Below are 14,004 nucleotides of genomic sequence, written 5' to 3'. Positions count from 1 at the left end.
GCTTTGCAAAGTAGTGCCTTAGAATTCTTGGCTGAGCCATGTTTAATAAACTGATGTCCAAAGATACTCAAGGCATTTGGAGAAATGACTACTGTGTAGGGATAGCACAAAAAAATGACAGTGTTTTTCTTCATTTAGTTATATGAGTACTGGCATTCATGTACTTCCCTTTAAAATAATCGAAGACCCTTTTGTGCTTGTTTTCAGTGCTTCAGTAGCTTAAGGAAGCAATGATCTAGAAATAATACAGCAGGAGCATATTAAATGCCTTTCTCCAAAAAGCTACCGTAGGTATACAAGAAATGGGAAAGTATGCACTTTGTGTTAAGGCTAGGCTGCATGCTTTTTTGAGATGATGCAGTTCCAGAAAGAAAAAAACAGCAGACTGAACAGAAGCAGAAGAAGCTACTGTTTCCATGTTGTAGATTTGGGAAGCCACCATTCTAACCTTGCATATCTTCAATTTCTTTCTTTTAAAAAAAAAAAAAAACTTAACCATGCTTGCACTGAACATGAGCTCCTAAGTTTCATCAAAAAGATGCATATATTCCAGAAAGATATAGGAAGAAAATAGGATCCAAATCCAATTTTTTCTCACTCTCAAGGCTATGGTAACATGGCCTCCAATAACACTGCATTTAAATCCCTTCCCCCTAAAGAACTTCCATGTAATATCAGCCTTGACATACAGATCATGATGACCCCACCTTTGGTTTAGCATCAGTCTTAGTATAAACAAATCCATTAAAAAAAATCTGCTTGTATTACGGAATAAAAATACTTCATGTTTTAACATATACTTGATTTGGCTATTTCAGGTCTCACAGGGGTCAAAAATCAGGAAAAAAAAAAAAAAAACTTTAAAAATGATCTTAAACACTTTTATTTTGGACAAACTTTCTTTGAAGACTGGGACAACTTTTCCACATTATTGTAATATCTTTCCAGAGTACAAGGAGCTAATGTGAAATGAGAGCCCCACTGAATTTGTAGCTGTGATTATTAAAAGATATGAAAGAGCCTCAGAAACATCAGTCAGTGGAAGACATTGAAGTAAAACAGCAAGATGTCTTCCTATTACAATGAACAATATAAAAAAATGGCAGGCATAAGATAAAAATTTCCTTGGCTGTGCTGAACAGAAAAAAAAAAAAAAACAAAAAAAAAAAACCAACCTTTAGCACTGAAATAATAATAATTGCAGTAATAACAGAAATGTACAGCGCTAGAAACATTTCTACTTCATCAACATTACCAAGAGCAAAGATTGTAATTCAAACCATAATAGACCCTGGCAGTAATTTTTAATTTTTTAGGCAAAGAACAATAACTGTGAGAATAAAATAAGCTATATTTTAGGGAATCATTCTGCAAAAAAGGCAGAAATGTCAACAGCCACTGCCTCTTTGGCACAGGTGCAAAAGTCCAAAATACAGTGCAGATATATGTGAGCGAGTGCTCGGGAAGTTTTCAGAATAGCTCGGCCCAAATATTCTTCATCTGTATATAATAAGGCAGACCGAATGAGGATGCAGTGTAAGTAATGTGAATTGGGCTGTTAGTAAGGAAGAAAAGCAAGACAAAAAGAAATTAGCCTTAGAAATATAGCCTGATTCAACAACATTTCTGTTTTCCTGCAGTCAAGGACAAGATGGCTCTGAAACAATCTACACGTATCACTCTGGCATTTCTCCCAGAACTTTTAGGGTCTGCTTGGCATAAAGTACCTCACTGAATATTTTTAGTATTCTCAAGATCTCTTATCCCATGCTTCACAGACACCTTCCCGGAAACTCTGCTTAAGCTTAAGGTGTGTAACCTTCAGCAGCCTCCATATTTCATCTCCCTCAGTAAGGAGAAGGAATCGCTGACCACTTCTGTAAGTATTGCTTCACACTGTGGGCTAATCTAGCTGACAGCACTAGAATCATTCATGTGTGGATGCAAAGAGGAAGGAATATGTATGTTGGACCAGAGACAACAGTCCTTATTACCTGGCATTGCTAATCAATTCTAAACACAGTTTCAGTCAGTACAGAGCATTACCAAGAATACAGACACTCTGTTTTTTTTAAATACCTGGTCATGATCAGAAGTACCAAAATCAAAGTCCATCACACCCAAATGAATTTCCTAATCTTAGATCAACACACAACCAGTACTCAGGACCAACATGATCTTGGTTCTTGTCACAATGCCAAAACTGAGCTTAAAATACACCCCAAATTGTAGTAGAGGTCAAGATGCAATAAAAGAGTGCCATCCCATCCTTAGTACTCTCCTCTCTTGTGTGAAGAGGGAAATATAGTTGCTGAGGACCCTACACTCAAGGAAATGTGGCACTCTTCCTTTCTTGAGGAAGCCTCAGCAGTACTGCCTTGTTTTATGGGCAGTAACAACAGGCAACAGTTGGAATTACAAAGAATTACTAAGAAACCTGGAATATCCCAAACATCCTCATCAGAGACTGAAATAAGCACAGGGAAAGAAAAAGTGTATTGGGACAGCAGTCCATGCTGCTGTGCTCTTATGTATGCTGCCTCCTGCACTGACTGTAAATCCAGCTCGGGCATCTGCATACTGCACTGCAGCCAGCTACTGTTCCACAGGCTTTTCTTGTACTTTAAAACTTGTTCAGTCACCTCAATATTCTAACACTCTTTATGTAGTATGGCTCTTTCTGCTGACTTCAACAAACTTTGGCAGAAGTATAGGCTGAATGTTTCCCACCTTTGAGCTAGAACTATGCGGCTCATGAGATATTAAATAGGAAATGTTCTTCCCTTTCACTCTCTTTTCCTTTGTTTTAAATATTTTAGTTCACTGAAATAGCATGGAAAATTTCAAGCTGGTGTGAGTTCTCAGAATATGTCAAGAAGGGGGCGGGGGGAGGCAGAATTTAAGTTTTGTGAAGAAAAACTCTTAAAATTCTATTACTTCTAATACAAGCAATAGAAAATGTACTTATGAGAATAGTTCCTTTAATATATTTCTACAGGTTTTATAATACAAGCTTTAAATCATTTGCAGGTTTGCTCATAGTGACTGTAATTTGAAGTTATCTCAAAAGAAAAGGGAGTTTATTTTCTTAGTCTATTTTCAATAAGACTTCTAAAAAGATGGACAAACAGAACAAGGAAAACCGCCTTCACTTGGGTAACATTCCAATACCCCAAGGTTACTGTGGAAGCACGGACTTTGCTATAGGCTCTTGGTTTACAGTTGTTGTCCACTTTTGCAGTGCAGTACACTCTGCAATTCACTGGTAGGGTCAAGCACCAACTCTAGCCCCAAGCTTATCTGATGTAGGAATACATCATTTCCTCAGTGGTAGTGGTGCAGTGAAGAGGCAGTGCTGAGAGGCATCTTTCCATATAGCCTGCATAGGACATGCGTTAACAGATTCAGCTTAAAAAGTCTTCTTTCTAGGGATATGTGTGGCAGGGAGAGACCTCATGACTCCTTGTCAGTCAATCACATCCAGATTAGCATCAGAACTTACTTATAAGAAAGTCAAGTGCCTTCCTTCTCAGACATCCACACACCAGTTCATGGGTGCTCAACCTTTTGGCTTGCCTGGGCCACATGAAGTGAACAAAAATATATGTAGATTGTTCCAGAAGTAATGACTCCTGTTTATCTCCATATAAATGACAACAGATAGAAAGAGCACAAGAACACTATTTGGTAGAGCAAATTCTCAGCTTCAAAACACTATTTTTCAACACAGTCACCACCATGAGCTGTGCATTTTTGCCACTGGTGAACAAGAGCCTGCATGCCATGCTTATAACAATCTGCATCATTGGAGGTGACCCACTGTTGCTGTCACCACTGCTGAAACACACCAGCCACCCCTCGCTGTGATCACATTCACGGGTTGGTCTCCAAAAACATTCACAAGTGCTGATGAGTGTCAATGAGTGCCATTTTTTTCAACATGGAGGAATTCAGTGGTACACCTTTGCTTCAAACACACTTTCATGACATATGTCATTGTGTCAGACTGCCTCTCTGCTGCCATCTGTCACACAGCAACAAAATGCAATGGGATATTGATGGGAAGGTTCAACCTCTACTGCCGTACTACCAACAACCACCTCTGACATTGTAGGCCAACAGCATAAAATAGGAGGCATTACTTTCAGAGTAGCCTTCATAAAATATATAATATAGTTAATGTACATAAGTGAGAAAACTATTTTTGTCATTTAAAAATATAAAAATGTAGAGTAACAAAACCGCAAAACTAGTAGGATATGTGACCCTGTCTCTATGAAACTAATGCATCAGCCTGGTTAGATGGCAGTGGCTGCCATTCTCAGTGAGCTCTCAAGGGGTTCCTCAGAGACTTCTGATGAAATGTTACTTCTCCAGTGCTTCATCCTTGAAAACAGTTGTTCACAAATGTAGGAAGTGCCAAAAAGTGATGACTTGAATGTATAGATCATGCTTCAACAACAATTTCAAAGCTGAAAAACTTTGCATATTTCAAGATCAGATAAATAACATGATAGTATTGCTCTGTTTTACGATAGTTTGAGAATTCTGGCCACTAACAGTAGCTCCACTGCATTGTTTTATTGCTTAGCATGCACACATTATTTGAAGAGCTTATGGATCATTATATAAAGAAGAGAATCCATTGGAAACATTGCAGTCACGGCTATTTTGTATGACGGGGTTTATTTCAACATTCTCCTGTTCAGACTGTTGGAAAGAGTTTGCATGTTTATACTTCTTTTCACCTCCTTCCACCTCCTCACTGCCAATTTAGGAGCTGTTAGTTCATAGCAATTGTGAGAAAATAAAAGTCCATCTGTTTCTGTCAGGAATAGGAACGATGGGAAAGGGAATGAGAGAATCAACAGAAAATTCCACTTGCTAGACATCCTTTGCTGATAGCTAGTACTTATCTAAGAGATCCCTTGCTTGGTTGTATTGCACAAAGTACTCAGCGCTTAGCATATGCACAGCATTTTAATTTATATTTGTCCACAAATTCAGCTCTTCCAAGAATATAGCACCAAGCACTGTTCTTCCACTGTTCAACTAAATCTATAAATGTGACTCCCATGTGCAGATAGTGCTATATAGAACTATTTAACTAATTAACAGCCCAAAGCCTGTTTTTCCCTCACTGGGTTTTCAGCTACAGGCATATTATTTTAATAGGAATGTGTAGAGACTCCTGCCAGAATTGTTGAGCATAATAGCAAAATTCAGGCTTCTGTCTTTGCAATCTGTCTTTCCAATAGCTTTGGAATGGCTTAAAGGTGAACCGGTAATGAGAAAGAGAGACAGAGAGCTAGAGAGAGAGAGAGATGGCTCAGACAGAAGCAGAGATAGATTTAGACTAAAAAGCCATTAGGAGTTAAATGATCTGCAAAGAGGAAAGCCTTGAAATTAAATTTCACTAGATATCAAATTGGAGATTTAAGAGTGGTACGTTAGAGAGGCTCCTTTCATGAAAATGCAAATAGCAGCAAGCTGGTTTAATTATAGGTTGTAAGCATGGCATTCTGGGAGGCAAGGAAAAAAAGAGCCAAAGAGAGCAGAATAATAAAACCCTTCTATCAGTATTTCAAGTCTTTTTCAAACAATAACATTCTCAGATTAGTAACCATGATGCTTTTCCTATCCCCCTGCTTGCTTGGGACGTGTATGTGCTGGCAGGATTCCTTCTGTAAGGAGCTGTTCTTTGCACGTGGGTATCACAGCTCCTGTCCTGAGTCAGAGACCTGTCCCCACTGCTGCTGGTGGCAGAAAGGTTACAGCCCATAATAGAAAAATAATGGTTTGAATTGGAAGGGACCTTTAAAGGCCATCTAGTCAAACTCCCCTGCAAGGAGCAGGGACACCTACAGCTAGATCAGGGTGCTCAGAGCCTCATCCAGCGTGATCTTGCATGTCTCCACAGGACATCCATCACTTCTCTGGGCAACCTGTGCCAGTGCTTCACCTCCCTTGTAGAAAAAAGCTTCTTCCTTATATCCAGCCTAAATCTCCCCTCTTTTAGTTTGAAATCATTTCCCTTTGTCCTATTGCAACAGACCCTCCAAATTCTGTTCCCATCTTTTTCGATATGATCTCCTGGAAGAGAGGGATGAAAGCATCATGGTTGAGCAGACCACAGACCATCACCACCAAACAAGATAGACTTTCCTCTACAAACAGTTAAGTGTAAAACTAAGCCATTAGCCAATAAAAACCTGTGCTCAGTTTCATTTCTGGTCTAGAAAAGTGCTTGCTGGCAAGAAAAGAGCATGAAGAGGACCAACTGGCTTACATACATGTAATACAAATAGAAGAAGTTCATCTCAATAAAAGAGAAGACAAGGCTGCTTGCCTTTCCCAACTCTTCCCATCCTGCCAAGCCCAAGACAGCTCTACCCAAACACTTTGTGCAGTTACCAGTCTCCCTACTCCTTCAGTAAGGAAAATCGCTTTACTTCCATTTTCAAATGGAAAGCAAATTAAACCTAACCACAGACTTTCAGGAATAAAATATCTGCATGCAAAACAAGCCTCAGAATGCATTAGTTGCATATGCATTTGCTTAATGTCCAGAAACATTTTAATGAAGGGTGCTGAGTAACAAACTTAATAATAGCTCTGAGGTATTGAAGGGGAAAAAGATGGAACCCCTTCGTATTTAAAAACACACTTTTTTGATTTAATTTGATGATTGCACTGCTCTGGTAAAGCCAGCACTTCCTTTCTAGAGGCGTTTTATGCTTTCCTTCAGCAGGTGTCACTGCAGCACAGGATAACACCCAGCTACAGGCTAGCACGACTGGGGAAAAGAATGATAACCAGCTTCACTAGGGAGTGGTCTGCTACGGAGAACTGAGGCCTTATGCCTTCACATTTTCAGCAGCACTATCAGCTCTCATAAAATAAAATAAAATAAAATAAAATAAAATAAAATAAAATAAAATAAAATAAAATAATACCATTGTTTCCTGATTGGGACCAAAGATGTGAAACTGTTTGCAGTTGAATTCACATCAGGAAAGATAATCTGGGACAATCATCATTCTAAATCAAAACCAGTTCATATGCACTGCATTCATCTTGCTTCTGTGGACCCAAATGACTACCTTCTTTCTCTTGCAGTCTCCAGTCTCTCATCAAGTCCTCAACCTTGTGCACGAAGCATTCTCAGCAAGATTTGAACTCTTCTTTCTGCATTTTTGGCTCTAACAAAAAAGAAAAATGTCTGCCACATTAGTTTTTAATTTTTGTGATGTAATCTCTTTTCTTTTAAGATGGCTTGTCCGCTCATATAGCAAAAGTAAATGCTGTTTTTAAGCAGGGTGTAGGGGTTTTGCTTAAAAGAAGGAATATTCAAATGTTAGCCAACAATGAAGAAATGTGAAAGTAAAATGTTTACTGAGTTGAAAATTACCATTTTAAACATATTCTTGGAAATGGCTGTTTGTCAGACAAGAAAGGACTGAAGCCTAACAGTGAAAATAACAGAATGTGTAGGAGAAGCAACATGGGAAATCGAGGAGGGTTTTACAGGATGAAAAGCATGCTTTCAGCAAGAGGCATGGCTGCTAGTAGAGGCACCAGAGCACAGGTGGAGGCACAAAAACCCTCTCCTCACTCATTTCTAGAAAACAAACCAGAACCATGGCCCTTTGGGACTCCCGTAGCCAAACAGCCAAACCCTTTCCCAAAAACAGGAAGGGGAAAGCTGATACTGGAGGCAGGCTGCAAAGCCTCAGGCTCTGGTGTGGTGATAATGATGGAGATGATGCCTGCCAGAAGCACTGTGTCTGGGATCTATCTGTTGGCCTTCCTCTGGCATGGAAGGTAGGAGAAGGCCTTGATCTACCATGCCTGGAATGCGAACTAAACACAAGGAGCAAGAGGTGCAGCCAAGAGAGACAGATCCCCTTTCAAAGCCTTGCACTGAGAGTAGAAGCAAAGGGCTTGAATTATGCAGAGGCCGAGGTTGCCTGTCAGGAAGGCAGGAAGGGACCAGTGGGTGTTGGGCTTGCACCTGGAGAAGCTTCTTTCTGAGCTCTGGGAACAGGTTTGTGCCATGCTCTCCACAGATACCCAAACACCACGTTGGACAGAAACATGGAGAAGTGGCAAGGCCAATATCCAGAAGGAAAAGGTATCCGACTCCAGGCAAAGCTCATGCTGAAACAAGTTATCACAGCTGCTACCACTTTGCAGAAGAAGCTGAAGAAAATCCCTGGGACAGAAACCAACACTCTCATGGAATGTCAAAGCCTTTCTGTGCAAACTGCTGAAATAAACCTCATCTCAGCCATTTACGTTTCATTTGAGTTCAAATCCATGTTGAGCATTAGTTTGTACACCAGCCAACCATATCTGCTTAGCGTGATGAAACAGGGATTTAATTTTGCTTAGGAATGACATTGTTAACAGCTATGCCTTCCCTCAGCTAAATCAATCACCTACCCCTTTATTAAATACGATTTCTTTCAGCCTCTCTGACTGCCTAATGAGCACTCTGAAGCAGGAATCAGTTCATTTCCCCCACCCTCCACAGAGGAAAGCCCACACATCCAAGCAACTATTTGCAGATGACCTCTGGAAAGGAAAGAGAAAAAAAATGTTTAGAAGGACTGTTCTACGAAGCCACATTCTACTGAGATGGATAAACAGAATTTAGGACTATTATTTTTACCTTCTAAGTTGGAAAAATTTTCATGCCTTATGTTACATATTCTCTTCTTGCTGCTTCTACCTGTGACTTGTTTCACAGCTTCAAGGTTCACACCCACACCCTTCTTTCCTCCCACTCCCTTTGTCTCTGTAAAACTACCCTGTCATCCATGACTTCTTCCTATGCCTTCTTCAGCCTCAACAGGGCCTGGATCCGTTTGTCTCTCTTCTCTCTCTTTCAGAGGTTCCTCTTTTTCACACGCTTCTCTCCCCAGCTTCATTTCATGGTGATCACACATTTTCTCTCTCTCTGCCTGTGCTCCTCCTACCTAAATCCTTCTTTTTTTTCCATTTTCAGCAACATTACATATGACCCTTTTCCATTTCTCCCTCTAATTTTCATGCTTCATGCAGCAGCCCTCTTCAGCCTTGCTCTTTGATTTCAGCTCAGAACATTCTTTTGTTTTCACCATATTCCTCGTATGTCTTTGTAGACTCATCCAATTCCTTTGTTGAATTGCTCCAAGTCTCCCATCTGTGTTCAGGCTGCTTTCTTCCTTCAGCTCACCCTATACCAAAGCTTACTGGCTTGCATTGATTTCAACAGCTTTATTTTCAGATCTCTGTTTTCTGTGTTCCTCCTTCTTAAAAACATTCCTGTATCTTTCAGCTTCATACTTACGGTCTTCTTCTCCTTGTTCTTTGTCACTCACTCTTTTGATAACTTCCATACCATGAGTATTTCTTTGTCTCTCTTCTGTTCCTTGCACTTCTTCTTTCCCGTCTCTTTCTATCTCAAGGATTATTGCTCACTTTCAGCCTTCTTCATGCTTCACTCTATTCTTTTGTCTCTCTTCTACTCCAAACCAGCTAGTTCTGAGATAAGATCCCCCGCTACACATTTTTTAACCATCTTTGGTTATTTCAGTTTCTTAATTAATTCCCATTCTCCAGTTTGAGAACATCTGTCATCTCAAGAAGGCTTTTTGCTACCCTGAATCATCCTCCCTCTTCTCCTGCTCCTGCAACTTCTTTGCTCTCCAGTTGGGATCTCAACTGATGTCTTCTACAGGAAAGTATCTGCTTTCCATCACTTCCCTTCCTGTATGTCCTTTCCTTCTATGTATTAAGACTTTCTCATTTCCAACTCTTCCATTTGCCTCAGTTCTTTGACCCTGAACATGCTGCTCTTCACTTCTCCTTCAGTTCTCATGCTCCCAGAAAAAGACCCCCAACATTATTTTTCTGATCCCCTTTTCTCACATACTGAGAAAGGAGGAGCTCTGCTCCTTATTTTCATATCCAAGTTCACTAATTTTACTACATCTCCACTTTCAACCAACAACCTCTATAAACTAGACATCTCCTCTTAGACACAACATAATCTGCTCTTACCTCTCATCAGTTTTGAACTGAACAAAAGTTCAAAAATAAAAATTCAGTTTTGAACATTTGTATTTATTAGGTTTCTGTGACTGCATTTTCTTTTCTTTGTTGTTGTTGTTGTTTCTTTCCCTGTGCATCTGTCCATTAGCACTGCAGGCTATTTGGAGGTCTTTCAAGTCCTGCCTCCGGCATTTATGATGATCTACCATTGATGATTTAGTTATTATTTTGAATATTCATCTCTTCACCCCAGACCTGCCTGTTTTTATTCAAATGAATGTCTCAAATAAATTGGCTCAGATTTGCTCTTCCAGGACATCACCCTAAGAACAGTATGTTTAAAACAACACCTTTGGTTGCATCTTCTTTGCAGTCACTGTGACAAATCATATCTGGCCTGCCACTTATCTGCACTTTCCACCTCCTTTTTTCTCATAGCCAAACCACACTGTAATCTTAACAAGACTAACATTTCTAGGAGAAGTGTTTTTTGAATTCATCTACATACTAAAAACACATCCAATTTTTCATTAAGCCAAACACTGACTACTGCAACATCTGTTTCTCTACCCTTGCCATGCACTGCGCTAATAATAATGCATTATCATTCAGAGATATCCCAAGTTCTAGATCTCCCTCTAACAGCCCTTTCTTTTGTCTCCTCCTGTCTTCATAGAATCAATAGTATGCAAATGAAGATTTCTTTTTCAACTCTGTTTGTGACCTATCTCCATCACATCCTCTCTTGTCTACTTATTAAATTTTCACGTAGACATACACAAGTTATTTCCAATACTGCAGTCAAGTGTTCTTGAGTTTCTCTTAAACATCAACAAAACCACTTTGGTATTTTCCTTAAAAATCTCTACTTGAAATTCACCTCTGCCATCATGCTATAGATTTAGGTAAGATTAGTAAGTGAACTACCTCGTCTTTTCCTGGTACTGTGTCACCTCTTGAAGTACGAGGCTCCGGGGTCTGGGACCATCTTATTTTGGCCCTACATGATTCCTAATCCTGCACAGAGTCTGTTCAACTGTAGAGACACCAGAGCCCTGTGGAAGGCAAAGGGGAAGATAATGTGGTTTGTGAGGCTGAAATAATGTATGTGTGTGCCATTACTGGAAGATGAGCCAAGGGTTGCACCATCGATGGGTCTGGACTTACAGAAATTGCCCTCAGAACTCAAAGCACAGACTACTGCAAGGGAAAGCCACCCTGCAATCAGTCTATCTCTCCCCTTTCCTGTTTCAACCAAATGCTGATATAAAACTATGCATTATGCTCAGGCAAGAAACACCTTAAAGGCAAAGCTACCTGCGTGCATGTTGAAGGTGCCTATTATACACAGTAAGGCATAATAGGGTGAATGGAATCCATTAACTGTAACTGGTCATTACTATTGAAATAAATATGCATGGTTCTTTGAAATGTCACATTGTCTAAATTACAGTAGTCTGAAAAGAAATATTATTTAACTTCATTCTGTGTACTATTTTCCTGTCATTGAGAAGTTATAAAAATACACTGACTTCAGAATCAGAAAAGAACAACAGAAGTGTCTTCGTTAAAGGTCACCGTATTTCATCAGCAAATTCAGTGCAAACGATGGTTTGCAAACACAGGATTTCATCAGGTATCAGAATTTTCATAAACTCAATAAATCACAGTGAAAAAGTGGACTGAGTTCAGAATATCTAAACAAATTAAATGTCAACAACACATTTATTCCTCTTTGCTTCTGCAAGTCAAAACAGTCACATCCTGATCTTGTGGGTTATAATTAGGCTGAGCCCTGTCTCTGTAAAAGCAGAAGCTTGCAATCTACCCACATATGCTTAGGAAGCCAGAAGAAAGGGCAGTGGTAATGCATAGGAGGAGTGTACAGCAGGTGGCTGAGCAGCACTGTAAACCTATTTATAAACCATAAGGCAGATTAGGTAAGTTCCAGATCACTGGTACTTTTCATTAGCCTAAATAAGTCTTGTTAAATAAGACACTAAAACTATTTCTTATAGATCAGCATCATTGCTTGTGTTACTTTATGCCTTCTGGAAGGGCTCTGCTTGGCTGGGAAGTGCTGGGCAGCATCCCTGCTGAATCCCAAAGCAAATCCCAGGCAGGGTACCACCTGCCACACTGGTAGAGGATGGCTGCGGCACCCACTGAATGGAGGAGTAAACAGTTAGCATGCAGCACTTGGATGGGAATGCCTGTGTGGAGAGGAATAAAGCTGTTGCTCTTTGTTCATGAGCCCAATGTTAAAAAATGAATGTTATCCCATTCAAGAGCTTGCAAATTACACATTTTAAAATGTATATTTTAAGAAAATCTTTGTGAAAGGATGTCAGTGCAGTTATAGCAAACTCTGCCACCTGAGAATTGTGGCTGCCAGCCTATTATTGCACATATTAAATATGCAATGCCATATAGAACATGTGAGGTAAAATTCTTTTTAAGTTACTGCTTGCTCAGCTGAGAGCATGGGAAAGCAACAGCTGGTTTGTAGAGAGTAATAACAAAGGCAGCAGCATTCCCTTTTGTTGCATTTTTTTTCTCTTAAGACCCTCGGAAAGAAAAAATATCTATTCACTTCTTCATGGTTTTTATTTCTTCTGTATGTAATGAAATGTCACTGCAAGCGAGAATAATGTAATATCTGCTCCTATCTGCGTGCTAATTTTTGTACCTTTCAGCTAGGAGAAACTCCCATTGATGGCTGTCTGTTTAAAGGCTTTTCTAAAGTGCTCTGCTAGGATCTTGCTCCATGTATTTATATTTATACCCATTTAAGCTGTGTGGACAACGGTGCATGCTCACTATTCTTGTGCTGCTCCCTGTGGGAATATGAGAAAAACTGTTCAGAGCAGAAGCTGTGGAGCAAGATAAACAGCATGAGAACCAAGGACACCTCTAGAAGAAGAGAGAACGTCTCACGGCTCTGATTGAATAAGCGCCTGTGTGAACGGTTGAAGAGTGTTTTGTAGAATGCTCTGTTGACATGTAAAGGTGGATGGGAAAGTTGTAGGGGTGGATGGGAAAGCTAGAAAAAGAAAACTTGTGAAGGTATGTAAGTGATATGAGAACTTGTAATAAACAATTTGGATCGTTCACATCTGAGTCCGTGCATCAGACGCTGCAGCTCCCTCCACATCCATTGATGCTTACATCACATTTTTTCCTACCTGGTTGTAGTGGCACTACAGGGATGCAGTGGATGAGCAGCTCGTTACTCCTGAGACTGCGTTACATTGGTCAGCCATCAGCCCTGTAGCTGCTGCTATGCCTGTAGTAGTACTGACTCATGCGGCTCCTAGAGGAGGCACATGTCAGACTTGGCACTTCATGCTGTTTCCAGCAGAACAGATCAGACTTCTCCCATCTGCACGGGAGGGCCAACCTGGCACAGAGCCAGCTAGCGCCTGGGGTACCAAAAAAGGAAGCCAAGGCAATCTGGCTGCTTTCTTCACGTGTTTGTCTCTGGCCTGGATCACTTCACAACCCCATTCAGATTCCCTGAAAAAATAACACGTAGATGGCCCCAAACTGGGACATTTGCTATTCTTTTCTATGGGAAAAAGGCCTGAAATGGTATCTTGTTTTGAATGAAACTGAATTCTTACTTGTATTCAGACTCATATATGCTCATCTTACCCGATAAAACATATGTTTTCTTAATTTATTTACTCAGAATCATAGAATCAGAGAACAGCTTGGACTGGTAAGGACCTCAAAGCCCACCCAACCCCAACCCCTGCCGTGGGCAGGGCTGCCCCCCACCAGCTCAGCTGCCCAGGGCCCCATCCAACCTGAGCGCCTCCAGGGATGGGGCACCACAGCTTCTCTGGGCAGCTGTGCCAGCGCCTCACCATCCTCTGAGTGAAAATTTTCCCCCAGCATATAATCTAAAGACCAGACTAATATAAATACCAAATCTAAAGATTTAGACTTGGTAAAGCCTAGCCT

General features: G+C 40.4%; 1 long non-coding RNA gene across 1 annotated transcript; it reads left to right on the top strand.

The window, feature by feature from the left end:
* The first annotated feature begins 552 nt into the window (after positions 1–552).
* On the top strand, positions 553–8,304 carry LOC149919999 (uncharacterized). The gene is made up of 2 exons (XR_016459962.1): positions 553–1,879; positions 7,120–8,304. It is a non-coding gene; the product is annotated as an uncharacterized LOC149919999 (long non-coding RNA).
* Positions 8,305–14,004: the final 5,700 nt, after the last annotated feature.

The sequence above is a fragment of the Phasianus colchicus genome, chromosome 1 (genome assembly GCF_987193195.1).
Source record: "Phasianus colchicus chromosome 1, bPhaCol1.hap1.1, whole genome shotgun sequence".
Classification (NCBI taxonomy): domain Eukaryota; kingdom Metazoa; phylum Chordata; class Aves; order Galliformes; family Phasianidae; genus Phasianus; species Phasianus colchicus.
The sequence above is the reverse complement of the archived record's forward strand: the minus strand, read 5'-3'. Positions and strand labels throughout refer to the sequence as shown.